General features: G+C 40.6%; 1 long non-coding RNA gene across 10 annotated transcripts in view; it reads right to left on the reverse strand.

Annotated features, from left to right (window-relative positions):
* The window catches only part of LOC102167132 (uncharacterized), a 659,279-nt gene that overhangs the window by 226,880 nt on the left and 411,449 nt on the right, over window positions 1–20,950 (reverse strand). For 8 of the 10 annotated variants that reach the window (XR_014813524.1, XR_014813529.1, XR_014813528.1 and 5 more), the window contains one exon: window positions 8,310–8,652. This is a non-coding gene — a long non-coding RNA (uncharacterized LOC102167132). Of the gene's footprint in view, window positions 1–8,309; window positions 8,653–20,950 lie in introns of those variants that run through there. The other 2 variants (XR_014813530.1, XR_014813531.1) reach the window with 2 other exon arrangements.

Genomic DNA, 20,950 nt, shown 5'->3' on the forward strand with positions numbered 1-20,950 from the left:
CCCGTCCTGTGCCCCTAATTTAGTGGCGAGAGCCCCTGTCCGCCCCGACACCCAAGGAAAATGCACAAGCGAGAAAGCCGGGACTCCGTTGCCTCTTTGGATTCCACGGCCCCGCACCGCAGCCGCCTCCTTTCTCCGCCAGATTAGCCAACAAACGCCCAGTCTCTTCTTTCTTCTTTCTCTCGTGTAACTTCGTCTTCCCCCTTAATCAGAGGTTTCATGACGAATGAGACGTGCAGACGTGCCCTCCTTTGGTCACCAACCCTTGCCACTTCCGCGCCGTCTGCAGCTACATCCTGACACGAAGTCTGACCACGCGGCCCCCCAGGCGGGCGGCTGGCGAGCTGCGGGGCCTCCTTTTCTACGGTGTTTGCCGTGTGGACCGTGATCTAAGCCCCGCGGCTTAGGCAGCTCTAAACCAAGCTGCCTTTGTCTTATCTTGTTCTATGCCGTTCACCTCTCTCCTTACCACAGTTTCTGCCATCAAACTTCCACCTATTTCTAAGGCCAGCTCAAACGCCCCTTCTTTAGGGAAGAGCTTCCTGCTTCCTCCTGGTCATTCCAAGTAAGTGTTCCAGTTTGCTCTCCCATGGGATTTTATCTAGTCCTCTCTTTCGGCAGCCAGGTTTTGTATTTTCGTCTGAACAATTTTTTTTTGTATTTTTTTTTTTACAATTTGTTTTGTGTTTTCATCTGAACGATTCTGCCTACAGTCATAACAGACAGAAGACACGGCAGGCACTAGACCGTAAGCATCCTCAGGACAGGGACCTGTCTGCCCCAAAACACCCTGCTTTTTATCTGGCTCAATACTGTCTACAGAGTGGAGACTCAGCAAGTGTTGAATTTAGATTATTTTCTTAAACTCTAGTTTAGAAAGAAAGTTTTTTTCTGGAGGTCAATGTATTAGCAGTCTTATTCATAGAATTAACATGATGGATAAGAGCATTTTTAACAAGCATCTTTTAATAATTAGAAATGCCAGATTTCATCAAAGCCTAGAGCAAGTATTATCACTGTGAGACAAACTAAATGCTACATGTGTCAATATTTACAGAAGCAGATTACAACAGTGTGGTCTCATCAGTTCAGCTATTGTGTCTTGTGAGCTTAACTAAATTTCAAACTCCATAAGGAACTGCATTTTCCCCTGAAGTTATTAAAGGGTAGATTTCTTTTAATTAAACTCATTTGCATGACTAAATTAGATTTAATTACTCTCATTCATTTCACTAATACCTTTCTTTGATTGGAGAAGGAGAACTTTTATAATTGATTAAAATAGGATGCTCTGGCCTTCTCTGTTGATCCTGGAGACAGCTCTCATTTATGCTTTTAAATGCCCAGGGGAAGGGAAATTTCTTGACCCAGTACTTCTACCAACACTGTGCTTGAACCTGGGGCTTGAACCTGGGATGGCCACACAGTTACACTGCTCTTCAGTTTCTCCATCAGCGATATCTACTTGGGGTGGGGGGAGCGGGGGTTGGCTGCACTGGTGGCCTGTGGAAGTTCCTGGGTCAGGGATCAAATACATATTTTGGCTGTAACCAGAACCACAGCAGAAAAAAGACCAGATCTCTAATCCACTGAGCCACCGGGGAACCCCTGCAGTGTATCAGTTTTGGCCTCCAATGCAGAGAAAAGGTGCTTTTGATGTAAAAGTGCTTGAAACATTTGTATCACTTGTAAATTATGAATATTGTTAAAATTATTAATATCAGAAATGAAAGCTGTTCCTTTATACTTTGCCCCAAAATGAAATTTCCTCATTACCTTTTGGGTGGTGGCCATTGTTTTTGTAATGTCAGATTATGGAAATGCACCAACACACTCATTCATTCACTCACACCTGCATGCATTCATTCAACACAAATTTATTTCCACACAATAGTCCAGATGTTGGGATTGTCTTCGGATAGAATTCAACAAACCCATAAAAAGTGCAATAACTCTAACAAAGCTTCTTCCTCTCTTAGGAATTCAGTCTTGAGAGAGACCAATAATGTCAACAAGTACATCTGATAAGCACAGTAATGGAATCACATAAAACGTTTATGGTTCAAAAGGGGGACATTTCAACTTGGCTTGAAGGTATTTAAAATAGGTCTTGTGCGATAAGTTTAAAAAGATGGGAAAGGAGGGTTATTCTAGGACAAAGGAATTCTGTGTTCAAAGATACTCGAGCAAGAATAGAATGACACACTTGGAAAACTCTAGCTTAGTTTGGCTTAAGTTTTGGATACGAGTGAAGTGAGAGAGAACAAGTTTGGAGAAAAATTCAACCAGTGGATGAGGTGGCCTAAAGAAGATAAGTAAAATAGCTCTATTTACTATATTTATGTACTAGAAAGCTAATGAGGTAGCAATATGGACAAGAGATTAGGGGAGGTAAGCGCAATAAGGAGATTCTTTAAAGATAATGCATTTCTTTGTTTTCTTTTTTTTTTTTTTTGACTTTTTGGGGCCACACCCAAGGCATATGGAAGTTCCCAGGCTAGGGATCCAATCAGAGCTGTAACTGCCAGCCTACACCACGGCTACAACACCACCAGATCTGATCTGCATCCGTGACCTACACCACAGCTCATGGCAACACCAGATCCTTAATCCACTGAGTGAGGGCAGGGATCAAACCTGCGTTTTCATGGATACTAATCAAATTCACTTCCACTGAGCTGTGATGGGAACTCCAAAGATAATGCCTTTCTGAAATAATGTAGTAGCAATCAATTGGAGGAGAAAAAAACAACGAATATATATTTTATGGGTTTTTACAAGACAGAACTGTTAAGCAGAAGTTTAAAATTTTCTGATTCAGAATTCCCTAGTGGCTCAGTGGGTTAAGGATCTGGTATTGTCATTGCTGTGGCTTGGGTTGCTGCTATGGCTCAGGTTCAATCCCTGGCCCCACACAAGTTTTCTTTATATATATATTATCCGTGTATTATACATACACACACACACACACATACATCGCTTTATATATATAAAGTTTTCTGTTTCTGCTTTGGATGATTTTTTAGGTAGCAGTGGCACTACTGAAAATACTAAAGGGTACATATCTTCAAGTAGGAGCGTAAGGAATCCTGATTTAAGTTTGAAATATCTATATTATTGAAGATAAATACATTGGTCTGTATCTTAAAATAGTGATATAGAAAAAAGGAATTTGGGAGTTCAAATAGAGGTTTTCCATTTGTTTGCTTTAAATCTGCTCTTCTCTTCTTTTTGTGAACAGACCCCTTTCCTGCGTTAATTCTGGTCTGACTATTAATCAAGGGCCTTGCCTCTCCTCTCAAGGTTGTGACCCAAGCCGACGAGAAAACAAAACCAGGTACTGGTAAGGATGCTGGGGAGAGGGACTCGGGTGCTTCTCAGGAGGATCATTCGCGGTGAGAACAAGCACGTTCAGAGCAACTAATGACCATCTTTGTCCTCGCACAGGTAAAGGCTGCAAACCAAGCCAATACAGAGGGAGAGAAAAGCTAATGAATTAAGAAAGACAGCAATGTGCTGATATTTTTGAACCACTGGATCCAGTCAAGCCTTCCGTTAACCTTCCTCTGGATATTTCAGTCTTGTAAGCCAATAAATTAGGAGTTTTATGCCTTATGCTTGTTTATATTACATTTCCATGATTTGTATCCAAGAGAGTCTTAACTAATTCAGGGGCTTTCACCAGGAGAATCATAATTCACACTGTAGGAATGAGTGCCATAGCTCAGATCAGAGCATAGTAAGTGAGACGAGAGAAAGAACAAGGTAGTATAATCAGGAGGAACATGAAAATGAAAAGGGAGGTGGAAGGAAAGAATCCCATAAAGAAACCTGGGAAAAATCAATTAAGAAGCCAAGAAGGAAGTAGTGTGACAGAAGCCAAGGAAGTAAAACAAGGGTCAAGAAGACGGAACGAGGAGAGGTGAGGTCACATTGAACAGGGCAAGATACATCAACATGTCTGAATGATTTAGCAAAATCTAAAGGCTTTAGATGGCGTTTCAGTAGCGTGGGGGGTGCAAGATAGGTGGAATAAGCATGTGAAAGTAAAGTCAGTGAAGTCAGTTGATCCTTCAAAAGGATTATCTGTAAAGGGCAGTGAGAAACTCAACCACCTACGTGGGAACACAGGCTACGAAGAGTTTTTAAGTTGAGAGATGGAGGCATTTGTGCATATGCTGAGAGAGAGCATGATTTTCTTCTTTATTGTTTGAGTGTGGTACTTTGTTATTGTAGTAGGAGATTTATGGAGATTGAACAAACATAAAAAGCTGGGTAGATAAGAACCATTGATAAATATGAAATAGACTTGTTGGTATCTTTCATTCACTTACATAAATCTTAGAAGTTCCCATATTTCAATACTCCATTTTTCTTTCATGCCCAAAAAGCAGAATAGCTTGTTTTTCACCAAAACATATATACTAAGCCATGGCAAGGCATACTCTCTGTCTTCCACCCATAACATAAGACAAGTAGGAGCTAATGGCTGATTCATTCACACATATTTAAAACAACACAGTCTATTTGAAAAACTGTGTTTTATTACTGAGCAGAGCTGTATTTCCAACAGAAGGTTGTCACGATCCATTTTAAGATATCCGTGTTAGGGTGAGTCGAGATGATTTGATTTATTTCAGTAAACTAAGCTCAAAGCTTTGCAGAAGTCGGTGACGGTCTCGCTGATTGGATGTTATTTTTTCACTCTTTCATTACAGTGTGCGAGTGACATCTAATGAGCCACTTGGACATGCATTTACCTGTCAGTTTCAGCTTTCTCTAAAGGTGATAACAACCAACTTGGAGAAGAAAATTTATTTTTTTAATTTTTTTTGTCTTTTTGCTATTTCTTGGGCCGCTCTCGCGGCATATGGAGGTTCCCAGGCTAGGGGTCCAATCGGAGCTGTAGCCACCAGCCTACGCCAGAGCCACAGCAACGTGGGATCCGAGCCGCGTCTGCAACCTACACCACAGCTCACGGCAACGCCGGATCGTTAACCCACTGAGCAAGGGCAGGGATCGAACCCGCAACCTCATGGTTCCTAGTCGGATTCGTTAACCACTGCGCCACGACGAAAGAAAATTTAGAAAGGAAAGCACAACACTGCTTCTGAAGTATTCGGTTTTGAATAAGGGGCCTATTATTCATTTCGAAAAGACAGATCCTCAAATCCTGCGTGAAATGGCCATGTTCTAACAGAGTCTTTTCTGACTCTGATCAGAGGCCCTTGGAGGCGGGCAGCCTCCCTTCAGGCTGCATTTGGGTACTGGGCTTGGGAATGTGTCATGAAAAGAAATGGAAACAAACAAATCACAATACCAAAAGGAAGAAAAAAACATCCCTCAAACCACACTTTCACAGTCCTCTATTTATACTAGCACATTCTGGGAAAATCACTCAAAAACCTGTTACTAATCATTTAAACCTTAGGCTGTCGACATTTTTCTGCTTTGCTAGCCAAACAGTCATGTGCAGCAGCCAGAGGGTTAAAGAGCCAGATTCCCTGCCCCATGCTGCAGCTTCGTGCGAGCAATACGGAGGACTCATCATCGCCGCAGAGGCTCCCGCTGAACGTGGAGGGGTCTATCCAGGCAAAAATATGTGCAGCCTTCTGGGCCAGATTCGCTCCGGAAGGGCTTCTGAGTTGGCCGTGTGGTGGACGATGCTGTCCAGACCTGCTGTTCCACGAAGGCCAAGATTCTCCCTTTGTGTGCCTCGTTGTCCAGCCCGCAGACCATACAAAGCCGGCTTTGCCTGCGTCCACACATCCTCCAGATCTAGGAGAACGTCTTTGCATTGTCTTGGGGAATACGATGCAGAGTGTAACCTAGACTCTTTGGATTGTGGCTGACCAAAGCCGGAAACATTTCAGTTTTCACACTGAGATACACGAAAGAGAACTTAGAACTAGACAATCTCTGAGATTTAGACTCCCGAAGACAACAGACTTTTCTATTTCTTGATTTTAAAAAAACTTATAGTCAACTATACAACAACTTATATCTCCAGGGGTCTAGGTGCCGTGCTTTAATTGTATTATTTTAATGGAAGATTTTTGATGTGCTCATTGTATGTGCTATATTTGGTGTCTTTAATAAAAATGTCAGGAGGGGTCCATGTCAAAGGAAAGAGAAAAGACCTCTCAAGAGAGACCAGTCAGCTGTCACCACTGTGCTTTGTGACCTAGGGTGCAGAAGACTCAATTTTAATTTTCTCCACTTCTGTTAATTTGACGCATTCTCATCCATGCTTGATTAACACTATAAGGACAATTATTAGCAGTTTTTCACCCCATTAAAAAATCGAACTTCAAATTCTACTTGTTGAGAAATCTGTCCACACTATGTCCTTCTAAAAAGTTCCCCAGTGAAAGTCCAGATTTTGAAAATCTGGCCTCTGAAAGTCCAAAGGCAACAGAAATCTATAAAACCAAGCAAGAAAAAGCTCAAGGTTTGTTTCACACGCTGTCTATGCCCAAGGATGGCTCTTGTCAATACCCGCTGTGACTCAGTCACGGTGACTCGAAATCTGGAGATAAGCCTCGCAGGCAAAGCAAAACCAGTGGAAGATTTGACTTGCCTTTGCCATCTGAACAGCATATTCTCTTTGCTCAGAAATCTGACTGACCCAGATTGATGTGTCACCAAGTCTCTTGCTGTCATAGCCAAAGCTCAGTGACCTAGTGGCGATGAAGTCTGACCCAGGATTAACTTAAACCACTGCGGGTCCTTGGAGTCCGACTCAAAAACTTAGATTCTATCATGCCCTTAATTATCAACTGTGTTTCCTGTGAAGAAAGGAGTTCTGTGTAAAATGTTTGATGATCTGACAAGGCCATAAGGCTTAATGGAATTGATGATTACACACAGATGGACGATTAACTCTCGAGGTTTAACGTTAAAAAAAAAAAAAAAAAAGTAACTGTGCTGGATTGCTACTTAATGGAATTACACTGCCCATATGGAAAAGAACTATACCCTAAATATACCCAGAATGATGGAACAGGTGGCAGAATCTGGGCAAGACTGCTTGGAATGCACAAAAGCATTCTGAACTTGTAACTGCCAGAAAAGATTTCTGAAGGAAAAAAAAAAAAAAAAAGAGGGTTGGGGCGGGGGAGTCTTTGAAACTGTGCTAACTTTCCTGCCATTTGGAAATACAAATTGAAAAAATAATTAGGAAACTGAACCCCAAAGTATACTTTTTCCAGTAGGTGCTTTTTTGATATTACCTTTCAGAAACCTGCATACTCTGCTGTTTGTGACTGAGGTGAAGTTTAGTGCATGGATTATTATTTTTTGTTGTTGTTGTTGTTGTTGTTGTTGCTATTTCTTGGGCCGCTCCTGCGGCATATGGAGGTTCCCAGGCTAGGGGTCGAATCGGAGCTGTAGCCACCGGCCTACGCCAGAGCCACAGCAACGCGGGATCTGAGCCGCATCTGCAACCTACACCACAGCTCACGGCAACGCCGGATCGTTAACCCACTGAGCAAGGGCAGGGACCGAACCCGCAACCTCATGGTTCCTAGTCGGATTCGTTAACCACTGCGCCACGACAGGAACTCCAGTGCATGGATTATTAATTAGCTCCAACATAAACTCAAACTCAGTAAGGGCAGAAGCCATATCTACCTGATAACAGCCATATCCTCCAGAAGATACGATTGGGAGAATAAGACTAAAACGATTAACTAAAGGAAGGCTTGAGCATTATTTCTGGATTTCATATTCTTTACTAATGACTTATGGCCTCAATTTCATAGTTAAACAAGAGCTGCTATGTGAAAATGATGAGAGGGTGTGAACATTAGTAAGCATTTACATATAAATAAGCAAATGATAAGGTACTGTAATTCCAATTAAGAAATTATTGCTGATAGAAGGTGATGTATTTGTGATTTTTTGCTCCAACTCGGAAGGGGGGATTATTTTAAATATTAATAAGCTTCCAAATAACAGAGGCTCTGTCTTCTGGGCACACAGGGTGTAGAGATAGAACCTGGAAGGCATTAATAGTAAGAAACTCAGCAGGTGAGCAGCGCTGAGTATTTACTCGGTACCGTGAAAGAACTGCTTTGTAGACATCGCTTCATTCAATTCTTCATACGACCCTTTAAGCTACTACCCCCCATTTTATCTGAATAAAGGGCATTAAGGTAGCTTCCAAGTAAGTAAGGACACAGTACTAGTAGCTGATTGAGTTGAGACTAGTCAAGAGATTGGTCTTGCCAGAGTCCTTTCGCAGGCAAGAGTTTTGGTCCATGCTCTCGCCCTGCTTCTCTGCCTCACTCCTCTAGTTTTGCACATACCTGATGGTTCTTGGACTTCTCTTTGTGCCTGATGCCGTCCATGAGGTGCAGGGATCCACGCTGTTGCCAGGACTCTATCGGGGCTGCAGAGAAGCATGAAGGATGGAAGAGACTGAGAAGCACTGCTCACCACGAAACATCAAACGACGACCTGGGTGTGAAGCATGCCTCAGCACTCTGATTCTCCCCCAGAAGCATCTAGGTTTTCTCTTCTTTTTGAAATATTATTAAACGAACATTTTTAAAAAAACTTTTGGTGCCTCTGCTTTGACGTCTTCATCATGTGCTTGTTAGGCTCACCGGGAAATTCAGCAACACTCTCTTTGGGGGCTCCTCAACAATTCTGAAAAATTACGAAAGAATTATCTTGATTCAAGCATGGCACTTTATGACATAATTTCAGTAATTAGCACTTTCGGATCTCTGCTGTGACTCTATCACAAGAATGGGACACACGTGTCTACACTGAAAATAACTGGGTACAACTACCTAGACCAGTGGGTAACTGGGTATACAAACACAACTGCGTTCCAGCTGCTTGCTCTTTAGCTTTATTTCTGAATACACATTTTAGTAAATGTGTATTCAAAATATTTTTTGTACTTTGTTACCTACCCAGAGAAACTGTACCACTGATGAGAGACAAAACAATGGGAAAAACTCGAGTCCCATTGGGGTGATCTTTTGGTTTTTAATACCATGTTTTCTGCTTTAGTTGTAAATCTCAATGTTTTCAATGTTTTGGGTATCACTTTCTCTCTTTAAATAGTTTTCCTGCTTATATTACAGGAATTTCGAAACAAATTAAAAAATGAATTATGTGAAATTGTTTGAAAAAGTAAGGACAGTACAAGAGCTGTTTAATTTGGGGGCCCATATGCGTTTCTGCCCCAGAAAATCCTGTATAAGAGGTGCTTGACTGGCCTCTAAGTGATTAATGAAGACAATTCATGCCCAGATAGACGGTAAGATCTCTGAGGGGAGGGGGCATACGGCATAGTAGTGCTTCAAAGAATGTTGACCTTGGTAAGAAAGCATTCAAAAAACAACTGAGCAGTGTAGAGAACCATAGTATGCAAATCATTTAGGCAAAACAATATGTATGTAACTTCTTTTCCAGTTGCGCTATTAGCATAATAGCCTCTGTTATTACTGAGAACTTTTCATGGAAAATAAAGAGTATATGTATCAAGGAAATCTATACTATTCCTTACCTATGTGATTATCGGTCTTGTTCTGTGCCTACACAGAATTCTTAAACTGACCAAATGCCAGTTATAGACTTTTTTTAAAATTACAGTTTCTAATTCTACATCAGGTACTTCTTCCACCCCTAACAAAGAGCCTACAGCTGTGATGACGTGGGGTGAGGGAAACAGGTTGATGGAGACTAGTGTTGAATCATGTCTTTATCCTTTTGGCAACTGGTAGTTGTATTTTTAATAAGATATCTAGGGAGTTCCCACTGGGGTACAGCAGGTCAAGAATTCGGAACTACAGTGGCATGGGTCACTGCTGAGATGCAGGTTTGATCTCTGGCCCTGGCGTGGTAAGTTAAGAATATGGCATTGCTACAGCTCTGGCATAGGTAATACCTGTGGCTCTGATTGGACGCCTGACCCAGGAACTTCCAAGTGTGGCCAGAAAAAAATATGTCTATATATCTATATACTTATTTATTTATTGTCTTTTTAGGGCCACACTTGCAGCATATGGAGGTTGCCAGGCTAGGGGTCAAATCGGAGCTGCAGCTGCTGGCCTACACCACAACCACAGCAATGCCAGATCTGAGCCATGTCTGTGACCTACACCATAGTTCACAGCAACGCCAGATCCTTAACCCACTGAGCAAGGCCAGGGATCGAACCTGCAACCTCATGATTCCTAGTTGGATTCATTACCATTGCACCATGACAGGAACTCCAAAAAAAAAAAAAAAAAAAAAAGAAGGGATGTCTAGAATAACTGTTTAATATCCTTATACTATTTAATAAGTAAGCAAACGACATGCTTTATTGTATGTTCTAGTAATTGTTTTTAAATGGCAGATTTGTTTTATTTATTCATTTCTGATAGGTTTTTTGTTTTTTTTTTTTTTTGCCTGATACATATTCATCTGGTGATTGCAATAGAATCTTAAAAACTGATCTGAGCAAAGAGTAACTGCCGTAAGGTTTGAGATTAAGTAGAATCACTATCATTAGGAAAAATCTTAAGGCAGCCTGCGAGGTGAAACTCACCCCAGACTCATGCCAAGTATATGGGTTGACAGAGATGTCACAATTACCTAGACAGAGACTAAAGAAATAATGTGTGTTCCTTTGGGGTTGATATCAGGATCTCTGTTTGAAGGCACAGTCTGCATCCTGGGAATTCCGACATGCTTTGCTATGTCGGGCCTATCCGTTACTTAAATAGGACTAATCATGGTCTTGGAAGTGACCCGATCACTTACTCCTTGGTCAGTTCAAGCATATACCATTGCCCCCCCAAAGTCCAGATGGCAGGGAAAGAGCAGTGCTGTTGTCTATTGGGTGGACTTCAAGAGCAGAGAAGTAGAACGAGTCACTTCCTAGTTCTGTATCATCAAACAGAATGGGAAATAGCCAGCTCTGGAGAATACATAAAAAAATTAGTCAATAGCACAGGGCACTAAATTCAATGCCTCGTAAGAACCTATAATGGAAAAGAATATATGTGCATATATATATATATATATATATATACACACACATATCTGAAACACTTTGCCGTATACCTAAAACACTGTAAATCAATTATGTTTTAATAAAAAAATAAAAATAAATAAATCAGTCAAGGAACAAATAGCAAGGCCAGGTTCCCTAGTATCTATATATACAAAGTCCAGGTTCCCCAGTATCTGTAGAATATCCCCATATTATCAGGCATGGCTTTCTTATCAGAACAGAGGAAAAAGCATCCTGCCCACTCAGAACTCAACATGGCATTAGGAATATGTAGTGTGGGAGGACTGGGGGTAGAGAAAAAGGCAAGAGGTTGAACACATTGGCTATTAATGCTTTTGAACCAATTCTCGTGGTAATTTATACCACAGCTTTCAAAACCCAATGATATCCCACTCCTGGGCATCTACCCAGAGAAAACCAGGACTCGAAAAGACACATGTACTCCAGTGTTCATTGCAGCACCATATACAATAGCCAAAACATGGAAACAACCTAAATGTCCCTTGACAGAGGAATGGATAAAGAAGATGAGGCATATATACACAATGGAATATTACTCGGCCATTAAAAGGAAAGAAATAATGGCATTTGCAGCAACATGGATGGACCTAGAAATTACCATGCTAAGTGAAGTTAGCCAGACAGTGAGACGCCAACATCAAATGCTATCACTTACATGTGGAATCTAAAAAAAGGACACAATGAACTTCTTTGCAGAACAGATACTGACTCACAGCCTTTGAAAAACTTATGGTTTCCAAAGGAGACAGGTTGAGGCGTGGGGGGACTTGCTGGGGGTTTGGGATGGAAATGCTATAAAATTTGGTTGCGATGATCATTGTAGAACTATAAGCGTAATTGAGTAATAAAAAATTCTATAAAAACAATGATAAGATGAATATGGACATGATACGTCAGATCCTTCCTGTATAGAACAAGACTTTCCTGAGAGTGAAACTACTTCAAACCAGATGCCACAGATGCAGCTTCATCTTGACCACCCTTGCCTCCGAAGACAGCAATGGTGGGCCAGAGCAGAACAGCCACAGTTAAGTTGGAAACATGTTCTCACTCCACCCTCCATGTAAAGGCTGCTTTATACTGGGTAATTTTCTGTTTTCTCCCCTCGCCAGGTCTAGTGTCTTCCCTCTACCCACCACCACCACTCCAACTACTCATTACTGATCTCTTCATGCTTTGGTTCTAAAACTCCTCAAAGTCCATTCTGAAATTGCACATTTGTATCCACATGTTATGCATATATGTCTACAGCCCCACTGTGCACTCAGCAGTGTTACACACACACAGACACGCACAGTACAGAGAAAGGAAGAACGAATATCTCAGAGCATGATAAGCAACTTCCCCCAAACAAAACTGTAAATGTGAGGCCCAGAGAACCTAGCAAAACAATGTTCCCCGCCTCAGTTTCCTTCAAAGGTCAGCCATCTGTGGCTAAAGGCTAACACTCCTTTCTCATGGAACTCTTCAAGACAGTTTTTGGTCAGGTATTCTCGGTCCTTTTTCTATAGATGAGTTTAGAATTATTTTAGGGTACATAAAAGTCAGAGTCAATAGCACCTCCTACTTTTCAACCCACAGCAGCAGTGTGAATAATGACTCTTCACCTAATGATCAACATGTATGAAATTCCAGCATGATTTAATACAAATTCTGCATTTTCCTCATGTGGCTCTGGTGTTTCACAATGATCTGCCTGAGTTGTATGTGCAATACCATTCATTTTAATCTGCGTCATTTGTCCCAAAACAGTTGGGGATGTCTGGAGGGCACTGATCCAAGAAGCAAGGACCACGAGTCCTATCACCTCTTTGGGGTTCACCCATGGACACATTCAAGATTTCAGTTACAAAAATATTCACTATTTTTTTTGGCTAATTCAATGTCAGAATTTCTTATGACTCATGGCTTTTGGGAACAAACTGCATAAAACTCAGCACAAAACACTGATACAAATTTTCTTCATGCTTCTATTATCACACTCCTATTGGTAACCTAAACCCTATATGCTATATAAAAAGTACGCTATTCTAAGAAAGATATCATGTAAATTGTCATGCCAACATAATGTCACCTGTACCTGCATTTGAAAACGGAACACAACGGTCACACCAAGGCCCATAACGTGCCCAAGAGCAAGAAGGAAGTAAGGTCTTCTAAATCCTGAGCTGAGTTTAAATACACTGCTTGAGACTTGCTCGTTTTATTTTTTAATTAAAAGTTATTCTGGGATTTATTTTGTCATTTTTTTGGCTTCTTTTTCTTCGTTAAATCATTTATTTGGAGATTTTTAAAAAAAATTATTTTCCTTTGCCAGTTATTGATTATTAAATTATAGTTCTCAGCTTGTGGCTGCAATAACAGATGTCTCCTAGTTGGAGTGAGATCACAAGATTCCTTTTGAATGAATGTAAGGAAAATATACCACAACAATGGGGCAAAACTGCCTGTCTCCTAGACAGCTGAAGAAGTCTATTCGAATACAAACCAAACTAGACACAGGTCTTGTGTTCTACTTTAAACCCTCTCATGATTGACTAGAAACTCAGGAAACAGACCTGGAGAGCTGGACATTTCATCCACATAGTTTTCTTTCGAGATTTTAATTCACTTGTGTTAGTAAAAAATAATAAGTGAAGCACGTACCTCTAACGCCTCTTAAAACTGTGATTGAAAAAGGTAGTTATTTATCAGGAAAACTGAAACTGTCAGCTCAGATTTCATTTATTATTTTTTACGGAGCTCAGCTTCTGACGTGAAATGGTACTTAGGTCTGTCTAAGCTCAGTACTCTTCAATATTTATTTAACTTAATACTTATTGAGCATTACTTTATGATATAAAATGCACTAGGCCATAGCATCTGCCTTGTATATTGAATATGCTCTGCAGAGAGATAAATAACATATACATAGTTTGGGAGAGAGATTTATAAAAATAAACATCAATGAATACCTAAAAATCAATATCATAAGGTGATAGTACGGTGTAGGTATTAAGAGAATAGAGCGCTTCTTTAAAAATGTTTTCACTTTACTACATTTATCTCGATATTTAACACCTGTATATTTTTGAGCTTGGCACTAACGTTGTCATAATTCATAAATATTATGGAAACCACAAAATAGAAGTTATTCCTAGATTCTACTCAGTAGCTGAAACTATTTATTAGATTGAATGTCAATTAATGTCCTATGTAACAGCTCCATTTTACATTTTCCAATATTGCAAAAATATTCCCGCCAACCAAATCCTGCAGAAGATCCAATCACTCACTCTAATCTTGGGGAAACTCATCCAGTTTTAAGCTTTTCAGACTATATTTTTATTCTATACTTGCAGAGGATTTCTGTTGCTCCCTTCTCCAAGCATGGTCCTACTTCTTTTCCGAAACAGTTATATTTTCTCCTGGACACTCTGACAGCTAATGCAAGTGCTCTACCCATAAAGAGAAGACATTCCGGTCCAGCACGTCCAGATTTCCCCATGGAGTTCTCCACTGCTACCACGTGTGGTGACACCTCTGTGCCAAAGACAGTTCCCAGGAAGTGGTCATTTCTAGTCCATCAGAAGGCACAGTATCTGACACCATCTCATTGGAAAATTCCCAGCTTCTTTATTCCTTCGTGAAGGTCCTCCAACCACTGCACAGTGAATTATGTGAGAAGCTATTAATAGCTTCGTTCTGAACCCACCAAATCATTTCATGTCCTGTCACAATTCCATCAGCCCTGACTCATTAAAAATGCAAATTTTAAACTGTTTGCAAGGAAAATATGTGATCCATTTTTAGCACGCCAGAGTGTTCACCAAGGTGCTGGAAAACTAGAAATAGAACACTGATTCAAATTCAACATAAGATTTTCTTGAGCCGCTAGTAGATTCAATACACTGTGAAAACCAAACCAACCAACCAAAAAGTCTCCCATAAACGCAAAGGTGACTAGGAGAGGCCTAACTCTCAAAAGGGACGAAGATTTCCCAGCGGTAGCACGGGATGTGTTTCGAAGATGAATGCCTAAGTGAAACGGTGGAGTATTTCGGTGAAAGGAGATGAAAGGCCTGAGGGGTTAGAAGAGAGACACAATTAAAGCACGCTTTAGGATGTAGATGGCGCTTGGGTTGGGGCTTCAGGGGAAGGCGGTAGGTGGAGAATGTTTCAGGCAGCAGAAGTGAAATGAGCAACAGAAGTAGAAAAGTGCAAGCGCCTAATAAATATTTATTGCACCAAAGAGTCCCAGTGACAGTCAAAGCTCTTTAGTTTTAAACGTTTTTTGGCAATGAGTTGGATTTCCCGCCTTTGAAGTCTCCTGAACTTTTTGCGTGTCGAGCGTGTCTCGTCACCTTTTTAGAGTTGATTTCTGCAGCTACAGTGGCTGTTTCCATATCCACCCAAATGCTAATCAGGGATCATTTTGAAATTGAGAGTAAGGAAAAGAAAAATAAGAGACCACGAAGCCGTGTTACATCTTGAAGTGCATTAAAATATAAAAACAAAAAATAAGAACACACTCCAAATGAATCACTTGTTTTTCAGAATTCCACAACTCGGTGACAACACCTGGCAGTATAATAACTTCACGGTGTCACCCTGGTGGGACACAGGGTTCCCATAAGCGTACATTTCCATCCGCTTCAAATCACCACTGCAGTGACTTGTTTCCGATTAATTAGGGCCCAGTTCCTTCCCTCTTGGCGCTGCATTTTTCCTCCTGTTCAGTCTATCTGGACAGGCTAGATCTGCGTGGGCAGGCACCAGTTTGTGAGATTCTGGATCAGAGCTCAGAGGCTTTGCAACAGCGATAAACCTATAACTTCTGGTAACTGTGCATTTGTGTTCCAAAGCGCCACAAACCACACGGGAAGATGCCACAAAAAGGAGCAATAACTAGGTCGTGTTTTTGGCAGTCTTCATGAAGCAGTAGCTCCAATTCTGGCTTGCCCGTGATTAAACAGAGCGGAGAAACATTTTTTTTTTTTCCTTATCTTTTTTAGCAGAACAAGAAACTCAGATTAACTGATGGAGTGTGAGGAGAGAAAAGGAAAGTTCTTTGGACAAAGAGGAATTTAATCGCCAGGTACCTTAAGTCCAATTATGTGTGTCCCATAAGAACAGGACTCGAAGAAGGCTGCACACCATGGGTGTAGCCAAAGTGGGGCGTGTGTGTGTGTGTGTGTGTGTGTGTGTGTGTGTGTTGGGGGAAGAGTTTAGTTGGGGTGCAGTGGAGGGAGAGTCTTCTCTCCCGACTCCACACCCCGTCACGGTGCACCGGCTGGCCCTCAACAACGCCTCCGGAAGCACCCATTTCCCAGGACTTCTCCTCACATCATCACTAGGTAACTAGCAACACACCTGCTATTTTGGAAAATTAAAACAATATGCTAGACTTAGTGGTATAACATTAAGCCCCAGGAGAGGCTGGGCCTTTCCTGGGCAGAAGTTACTCTCATGGGAGCATGATGACAAGTTCAGCTTAGCATACCCCAAGCGTAAGTGACACTGTTATTCAGATCTGCCCTGTGCAAAGATACACCTAATTTTTTATTTTTGAATATATATTTTTTCCGATGAGTTCATGACTCCCTACAATTAAACAATGAATATGCAAGAAGGTAAAAGGTAAGCTAAAACTGGGGAACCAACACTTGGGAGAAAGCATTAAGGAAGCTGACTGACATGTTTTGTAAAAGGCAAGAATCATTACCTTTCTGCCTGTTTAGAAAAGAAATTATCTTAAAATATAACACTTCTTTCTCTCCTCATCCTAGTAAATCCAGTCGACAGGATTTAGCACTGGGAAGAAGCCCAGAAGGTTTGAAATTCTGTAAGAAAAAAGTGTATTTTTAGAATTATGGTAACAGCTGCTAAGAAGTGTATTTCTATTTTGTAGTAGGTCTAAGCTGCCCAACATAAACGTGTGGCAGAGAAAGATAACATAGATAAGGCAAGGGAAGAGAATTATAGCAAAGTGAACACTATCTTTGGTTGTTGTTGAAGAAAAATTGAGTACCAAAGATGGCATTTTATCAAAATAAAACTATAAACTGTATATCTGAGAGCTAAAATTAGATGGCTAGCCTCCCCCTCTCTCCCCATTTTCCCTACCATCCCTATATTTCTTTTCTATTTAAATTTTTTTCCTAATAGAATCTTACAGAGCCTTAACATAATAGAACAGATCTTATTAAAAATCACCTTCCAACGTCCCCAAAATGCTGCCACCCTGTCAAAGATATAATATGCTATCCAATGTTCAAGGTTAAAAATATCTCATTTAAATATTCCGTTTAAAGCTATTTAAAGCTCTGACTTAATGAGTGAACCGCTTTACAAGTGATTAAATAAGGTAACTATTATTTCCTTATGATGCAATTTTTGCTTCAAGTTTATTATTAAAGATTGGAGTAAAAAATGAAACACATACGCATGACAATTCTTCCAAATACAGCTGTAAAACTTTAGATCGTGTTTCACTTTTGATTGGATATATTGAAAAATAACAGTATTACATACTTGGAAAATGGTTATCTATTATTATATGTAATATTTGTGTTATTTTCTAAACCTTGGGCTTCTTTTACCCTCAGAATTGGCGGCAGGAGCCACTCCTCCCAAAGAAAGCAGGCTCTTTTTCTTTGGGAACTTTTCATTTGCTCTTCATTGGGAACCAGCCTGGGGTTGGCATCAGACTGAAGTCCCACGCCTGTGGTGTGTAACCTCAGGACCGCTATAGAAATTTAACGTGTTCTTTCCTTAATTATTAACAACACACTGTCTTCATGAATAATAACAATTACTAAATGAACCCTTGGAAAGGTCAATATTTTAGAAATTTTAAGGCATCTCAAAAATGCTCTTATTGATTATTCTGTGGTTGAGAATAACTTTAGTTTTAGTCCTTCATTTGGCTTTCCTAGATTGGCGTGCAAATGCTCTGCCGCGTTCTCCGCAGTCAATGTACGCACATGAAAGTCAGAACACTGCATCTGTCTCCTTCCTCTTCTCCAAGGGGGAACTTGTCTCCATCACCAACCATCCCTCCTTCTACTCCCTTCCCAACTTAAATTCAAATGTTCATTCTCAACTCTCTTTCTGTCCCACTATCCTTCTGGATAACTGGCTGGCACTCTTTTCTCACTCCTAAATCCCTTCTCTTCATTGTCATGTATTCCGGACACCCGGGAGAGCATCCTCAGAGCATCCAAAAAGGTGTTTGCAGTCTGGTTAACACACTGCTCACCTCCAGCTCCCATAGTGCAGCCTATCTCAGGTTTTAGACTGTCATCTTCCTCCCCCATCGGCAACAGGAAAAGAGTCATTTAAAATACTGTTCCTCATATATAACCATAAAAGATGCCCAGGAACCACTGAAGAGAAATATTGTGCTCAATCTGGCATCCCGAGAAAAGGTGATTATGGGGAAGCTTTCTGTTCCTTTCGAGCTGGGGCCATGTCGCAAGACATGTTTCCTTGAAAACTCCATCTTGTCCTTCTTGACTTTATCCCATGTTCCTGCTTTGAACAACAGTCACAGTCACTTAAGCTTAAGAACAAAGACCTAAAGGCATAAGCGACTTAAGCTTAAGAACTGTTATGTGCCTAGAGGTCAGAGTAAGAGCTTAACCCTTTACCACCTAAGCGGCTTTTTAAATAGTAAAAGAACTTATATAATAGTAAACAAACCCTGTATCATCCACCCATAGCCACTCCTCACTTGATCTCATCTAAAGAGCACAATAAAAGCAGTGTGGTTTCTTGAGGCAGGGCCTCTTGGTCCCGGAGACCTCGAGTCCCCCCCGGCTCCCACCTCTACTTAAGATAAATGTCTCTGTGTCTTGTTCTATGTTAACTATTTTTCCTTAAGTTCCACAGCACCCGTTCTTCAGCCCCATCCTGCTGAGCTGGCCCCGGCAGGGCCACATCTTGCTCCTTGTATCAGCAGCATCCACCACAAGGACTAATGCAGCGGAGTGGACGGGTATCTGTTGCACCAAAGTTAACTGTTTCCATTTCAATTTTGAAACATAAATTGAACATTTTATGAGTCTGATTTTCCCAATCCATACTGTTTACTGAATTCCCAAACACTTCTTCCCCCAGTGAGTTCGAGTCTGTTGCAGCAACCACAACAGACAGGATAAGGGATGACCGGCTGACAGACTACGGCAGTCCTTTGGGTAATCATCAAAATAATACCCTTCATATAGTGAGCACTTCTCTGTGTCAGACATTGTTCTAAGTGCTTTACATAGTTACCTAATTTGAGTCCTAACACAAAAGTATAAAGCACACATGATTATTATCCACTTTAAAGATGAGTAAATCCAGGTACAAAGAGGATAATTAGCTTGTCCAATATTACACAGGTGAGTAAGTGAGGGAGTTGGTGTTAGAACCAATGAAGTCTAAATTGAGGGTTGACAAGTGTAAAACTACACCTTCAGGTTTGCGTGAGGAATTTTAGTTCCACATTAGACAGCTAATGCGTTTATGACCTCAAAAAGGCCACAAAGCTTATTTATTTACACTTTCTCACCATGTACTGTTCTGACTGCTATAATTTTCGCAAGGAAAATATAAGCAACTGAATAATATAGAGATCTCTGAAATATTAAAAAATAATAAGTAATACATCTGCAGGCACAAAATATTTTAGAGATACACTTTATGAGTGAGATGGAGAGAAGAGGTAGAATAAGAATATTCATGAATAGCCTGAAAATTGAATTGCTGGTTGGGAAGGTGCACTTATTTGAAGAGAGGAGATTGAAAAAATGGCTAAAATTATTCTCCTCCTGGACCCGAGTCCCTTATGAAAGAACTTTGCCACCACTTTCATCGAGAGGACGTGATTTCTCAATCTCTTATAGCTGAGCTGTCCTTTGAACGTGATTTGGCCAGTCTAATGTGGAGGAAATTACATTCCAGGTCTAAGCCTGGCTTTCAAGGGGCCTCCTGAGATTTCACTCTTGCTCTTTGAGCCTGGCATATGAGCGAGCCCTGGCTAACCTGCTGGATGTCAAGAGAGATACCGCACAGCAGTGTCACTGCCTCACCCAACCGCCAGCCAATTCCCAGAAGCAGATCCCCCGAGCTGACCTGTCAGTCTAACACAGATGCATGGGCAATACTCAGCCAAGATCAAACAGGCTCGGCTCAGATCTACCCAACAGCCCATCTGACGCATAGGCTTGTGAAAAATAATACATTGTTATTATTTTAAGCACCTAAGTTTTGCAATAATAGATAACTGATACAGCACATATTATAAATTACTTAGATATTAATAGTGCTTTTTTAATATCAAAATGTGCTTGCTATTTATCTGGACTGACATGTCTTAATCTCAGTCTTTAACTGCTAAAACTTTCCTAAAAAGCATCAAAATAAAAAGAAAGTTTGCTTATATGACAAATTTCATCTTTGCCGTCTATGGTGGTGGCATTGCCCATAATGATTTGTCATGCAATTTTATTTTCAAAGCTCAAAATTAATTACAAACGTGAAACAAATCATGGTGTTGAGACATACATTAAAAACAAATTACAATCTCAAAGTGGATAATTTACAGCTTGGACAATTAATTGATTATATGCCCAAAGTGCATAAAAATAATTGGAAAAACTGAAAAGTGAACAAACCAATGACATGTTATCAACTGAATAAAAAAAGGATGTGTAACGAATAAAAGCAGCCAAAATCAGTAACTGTAATTAAAACTTCAGAGTGGACATAAGTTGAAATCTCAATTTGGGGGGGGTGCACTACAATATTGCAGGGAGGGATGGACGACCCAAGAAATCAGATCCTATCTCTTCAGCAAAGTCAAAGTAGAAGCCATGATGTCGGCATTAAACTCAGTCATTAAGTTTAACAAATACAAAATATGTAGTATACACCACACATTAAAGC

The sequence above is a fragment of the Sus scrofa genome, chromosome 8, assembly GCF_054392235.1.
Source record: "Sus scrofa isolate SSC_HxYL_T2T_F1_AM1 chromosome 8, Sscrofa_HxYL_maternal_Yorkshire_Landrace_v2.0, whole genome shotgun sequence".
In the NCBI taxonomy this organism is placed as follows: Eukaryota; Metazoa; Chordata; class Mammalia; order Artiodactyla; family Suidae; genus Sus; species Sus scrofa.